This window comes from Helianthus annuus, chromosome 2 (assembly GCF_002127325.2).
Source record: "Helianthus annuus cultivar XRQ/B chromosome 2, HanXRQr2.0-SUNRISE, whole genome shotgun sequence".
Lineage (NCBI taxonomy): Eukaryota > Viridiplantae > Streptophyta > Magnoliopsida > Asterales > Asteraceae > Helianthus > Helianthus annuus.
Genome location: NC_035434.2, coordinates 56,371,253 through 56,377,026, shown reverse-complemented (window position 1 = coordinate 56,377,026; position 5,774 = coordinate 56,371,253). Strand labels below are relative to the sequence as shown.

The 5,774-nt window shown below is 32.9% G+C and overlaps 1 long non-coding RNA gene across 1 annotated transcript; it reads left to right on the top strand.

Annotated features, from left to right (window-relative positions):
• Positions 1–1,402: 1,402 nt before the first annotated feature.
• LOC110902711 lies at positions 1,403–5,004 on the top strand. The gene is made up of 3 exons (XR_002571351.2): positions 1,403–1,724; positions 2,096–2,214; positions 4,674–5,004. It is a non-coding gene; the product is annotated as an uncharacterized LOC110902711 (long non-coding RNA).
• The last annotated feature ends 770 nt before the right edge of the window (positions 5,005–5,774 follow it).

The following is a 5,774-nucleotide window of genomic DNA, read 5'->3' as shown; positions in this document are numbered from 1 at the left end:
ATGCTTCGTGTTTTTAGGCTATGATGATAGGTATTTTGTATGTTCCAAAACAAGTTGGTATGGTCATATGATATGTAAGCATGGAAAATATATCTTAGTATAATGTATCTTGCCAGGGCATTGATTGTGATTGTTTATGTGGCACCAACTTTAGGATGTTATATCTGAGCCTCATTACACTTATAAATGCCTATGGCAGGTTATTGAAGGGTATTGGTTTGTTGGCATGCCATAAGTCTGCTATTAAGGAAATATGTGGAAAACATGACAAAGATATTGATTATAGTTTGCATCATTCGCCATATTTTTCATGCATTTCCCATAAGCATGGCTAAGGATTGATGAACCAAAGAATCAAATGCAATGGTAATGGGGTTTGACGAACCTATATACATTAAAAAGTTAGATTAACATTTGTTATTGCCTGCTACTACTGGAGGTTGGTTGTTGTATATCTGATTATTCCGCACTTTGTTAATTTCATTTGTTGTGGTTGAACATTTTGAAGGTTTTGCTATAGATGATGGTAGTGGTGTAAGACGGCTTGAATGTGAATCCTATTTTGAGTGTTGATAGACCAACATGTAGTTTAAATAACCAATTGGATGGTTCTTTAATGGATATCATGCATTTAGATAACCAATTGGATGGTTCTTTAATAGAGATCCTTCATATATACTGATGTATGCAACTGTAGGTCGGCGAGGAGTGCCTCTTCCAACTTTGGTCCTTCAAGTTTATGGTTAACTTTTTGTAACGTGTAATGTATTTAGGGTTTAGGGTTTATCACTCTTTAAATAGTGTCATAGTTTTTTTTATCTTATGTTTATGTCCGAAATTATGTACACTTTGCGATATAACAAATGTCGTAATTATGAATTAGAATTACTTTATGGTTTTACCACTCTACGACGTAACATGCACTAAGTTGGGTTATCCATTGGATGTTCGGAACAACGCTCTTAATCAATGTTGCAAAGTTTTACCCTTTAAAAGCCTCTTTAAGTGATTTAATAAATGCATTAAATCGCTACAACGCACGTTAATAAATGCATTAAATCGCTACAACGCGCATTAGGTACAGTCCTAGTTTTAACAAATAGTTCATGTGTATTAGACACTCATATACATACAAGGGTAAATTACTTTTTGAGTCCCTGTATTTTACGGGTTTTAACCACTTGAGTCTAAAATCAAAATGTTTAATGTCCTGAGTCCCTATAGCCACTTTTCTTAACCATTTAAGTCCATATTTCTAACACTGTTAAAATTTTTTGGTTAAGCATTGTTAAATGACCAAAATACCCTTATAGTTAAGAAATACAAAATAAATTATTATTAGATTATTATTATTACATAAATACATATATATGTTATCCACTCACACATCCATTCTGATTCTCTCTCTTCTTCATCTCTTTCTCTTTCTTCATTATCTCTCTCTGTTTCTTCATTATCTCTCTCTCTCTTTCAATCTGCAGATCTGCAACTTCATCTTTACACACTCTTCTCTCTCTCTATAAACACCACCAACAACCATACACCACCATCACCACAATAATCCACCACCATACACCACCTCCGGCCCCACCTCTGGCATCACAATTAGAGCCATCGCTACCATCCCACCACCACCCTCCACCACCAGCCCCACCACCGCACCACCATCATCCCAACCACTGCACTACCATAATTGCGATTTTCAAACTAGTTTAAATTCCAAGGTATTCTCTGTACCAAGCCCTAATAATTGAATTGTATATATTCAATTGGTTTAGGTTCTGTAGAGCATAATCATAGTACCGAATATCATGAAGATAAGATGTTTGATAAAATGTCTGAATGAAATTTGTCCATACATGAGTTCAAATTACTTTCGTACAGCATAATCATAGTACCAGATATCATGAACATTAGATGTTTGATAAAATGCCTGACTGATTTTTTTATATTAATTTCATACAATTAAATTCGTTATATGTCAGGATATAACAAATTTAAACTAATATCCCCTTTTATGTTTTCATATTCCCTGTTACTTGCTTATATATTGGGATATGTCTAAAGTCTAAACCAATATGTTTTGTTATTGTAGAATTTTGTAATTGTGAGTCTGAAATCCGCTTTGAGTCTTGACAAACCGGATGATGAATTGTATAAGGAAACTAGTTTCATGTGGGATCCTTGACTTGGATGGAACACTTGTAAATACAGGTAGCTTTCTGTTATTGTGAGCAGGCGGTTTGTAACTTTGTATACTTCTTTTTGTTTTCTTAATCATATTATTGTTAAAAGCTTAAGTTGTTGTTTTAAGCAGCTTGATTTCAAAGCATAAGTTGATTTATAAGTGTATAACTTTAAATCCGTTATCTAAAATTTATGGTTATGACAAATGGCATTGTGAGTGAAGTTTTGAAAATTTATTTGGTTAAATACGAGAAGAAATGGGATGGGAGAGAGGCCCAAAAGATTATTGGGAAAACACTAAGTTTGGTGGTGGTGGTAGTGATGCGGTGGTGGTGGGGCCGGAGAGGAGTGCTGCAGAGGTGATGGTGGTGTGGCAGTGATGGTGATGGTGGTGTTAGGGTTGAGAGGGAGAAGGAAGAGAGAGATGAGGAAGAAAGAGGGGAGAAATAAGTGTGTGTAAGATAATAATAATAATAATAATAATAATAATAATAATAATAATAATAATAATAATAATAATAACAATAATAATACAATATACAGGGGCATTTTAGTCTTTTAATGAAAAAGTAACAAAAAAATCAAATAGAGTTAAAAAAATTGGACTCAAATGGTTAACAAAAGTGGCTATAGAGACTCAAGACGTTAAACATTTTGATTTTCGACTCAAATGATTAAAACCGTTAAAACACAGATACTCAAAAAGTAATTTACCCTGCATACAATTTAGAGTGAACTGCATATTTAGTCTATATGGTTAGGCTAAAATAACTCTTTCAATCAAGTAGGTTTTTTTTCGGTTGCTTTTTCCATTGCTATGGTTTTATTTTCATTTCCACAAAAGAAGGGTTTCTAATTTAATAAACGGGGTAGTTATCATTTTATAAGATTACTAAGAACATAGATGAATGGTATTGGGTGCATGAGGTTAATTAAAACAAGAATGAATTTATAGTAACAGTAAAAAGAAAAAAAAATTGACTAAAAAGGTTATTTCCTAAATTCACATAAAACCGTAGTTCTCTCTATATTTTAAACTAGTTCTATACTTCCGTGCACGTTACGTACGGGACCGCTAAGAAGAATAAAAAAAGAAAATGTAGAAAAAAACATTAAACGATAACCGAAAGAAAATCAACCAAAAATTTTTTATGGTAATGATATTGTTCATATAAAACCCGTTGTCAGAGATGAGCAAATGGTACTGGGTGCTGGTACCGAATTTCCCGAACCGAAAGATCATAAGTACCAATTCGGTACCGACTTTTGGCGTTCTTGGTACCGGTTCGCTACCGGTTTTTACCTTCATATACCAGTACTGTAACCGGTATTTTCGGTACCAGTACTAGTACTGATTTGGTATCATTTGGCAACGAGCCCATCTCTACCCCTAAAACTAAAAAAAAGAAATCATTAAAAGTTGAAGAAAATCACCAAAAAAACGTTGTACGATACCATTGTCTGTACGGTACCAGTGATCAGGGATGAACAAATGGTACTGGGTAGTAGTGCCGAATTTTCCAAACTAAAAGATTTTCAATATCAAATCGGTACCGACTTTTGGCGTTTTCTGTACTGGTTGGTTCCGGTTTTTACCTTCATATACCGATACCGAACAAGATCGTACCGCTATTTTCGATACCGGTTAACAACAAGCTTATCCCAACCTGTAATACTAAATAAATCATTAAATTAAAGTTAAAAAGAATTATTATTATTATTATTATTATTATTATTATTATTATTATTATATTAATATATCATTATAATATAATAAAATCACTATTCATTTCAATTGGTAACGGTTCACTGCCGGTTTTTACCTTCATATACCAGTACTGTAACCGATATTTTCGATACCAGTACCGATTTGGTATCGGTTGGTGCCGAGCCCATCCCTACCCCTGAAACTAAAAAAATAAATCATTAAAGCTAAAGAAAATCAACAAAAAAAAACGTTGTATGATGCCATTATCGGTTGGTGCCGAGCCCATTCCAACCTGTGATACTAAATAAATCATTAAATTAAAGTTAAAAAGAATTATTAATATTATTATATTAATATATTAATATATTATTATAATATATTAAAATCATTATACATTTTAATTGATTTATTAATATATAGTAATTATTATTATTATATTAATATACTATGATAATATATTAAAATTACTATTCATTTCAATTAATTTATTAATTTATTAATTATTAATATATATAATATATATAATAGTAATAGTAATATATAGTAATAAGTTTTAGTTTTGTTTCATCAACAAAATAGCAACTATACATCTTGTGATTTGGTCTAGAAGGGCTAATTTTCAATCGCATTTTCCTAGTTGATTATATATAATGCAAGCATGTGCATAAAAGAAGAGTACATTAGTTGTTTTTAAGAGGAACTAGTATTAAGCTATTTGTGTTTCGTTAGGGCGTAATATCATGTCAAATAGCACTAATGCTGTATTATTTGTCAACAGCCATAAACAACGAAGTTGCAGCGTACTAATGCGAAGAAATTAGACCGAAAGATATAAAATAATAACTAAGTCGATTCGGCACCCACCCATTGCGACGAACCTATCAAACGAGAAAAATAGACGATGTAAAAACGTTCAACCACACATGCACGTTGCGTTGTATTAACTCACAAAAATTAGACTAAAGCGTAAAAAAGAAACGTAAAAACTTTGAACCACACATGCACGTTGCGCCGTGTTACTATAACGCCTCGCTTTTTGTAACTTTCACTATTTAGCAAGATCATTGTACTTTCCATTTATGGAGACTTGTATTCCTTTGTATTCGTATTTCATTTCATACGTTGTAATCCGAGACTTGAATCATAATGAAAATTCTATCTTTTATATACATGTGTTACTCGTTATTCAAAAATACTTGTCGATTATTCATGTTACATACATACTTGATACCATTTTACATGCAAACTCATGCGTATTCATACTTGTTATACATACAAAATACATTTACACATTCCTTTATTTATACACAACGCTTACACATTGCACATATACGCTTAAAAACGCTTAAAACCGTCGAAATCTAGCAAAAATGAATATTGGGCTTTTGGGCCCGGGTCGTACGAATGGGCTTGGCCCAATTCGCACGAAGCGCATCCGCACCAAACTTCCATCCTTCCCTATAAATACAAGGCCATTCTTTCACTTTCAAATCTCTAACACCCGAAAATCTCTCTCGAACCAATATTGAGTCGAATCATTTGGAGTTCATATCAGTCACTCCTAAGTGAGTTCTTAGCTCGAAAACTTCTGATTTCATCTTGTTCTTCTACTTTTCTTTGTTTTTCATCGAACTTTTACAAGGATTCTTCACAAATATCCATTTGGTTTATCAGCCTTGCCATAGCAGCTGATATCAACACTCAACTCAGTTGAAGACCATGATGGAAGTGAAGTTAATCTTTCAAAAACTTATTTACCAACTTTCAGGTTTCAAACCCAGCTGGATCAGAGGTTCTACGAGCTCACAAGCTAAGTCAATAGTTGTGGATTCAAGATTGAGCCAATTCCAGTTGAGTAGGTGATTAGTTCAAACAAAAC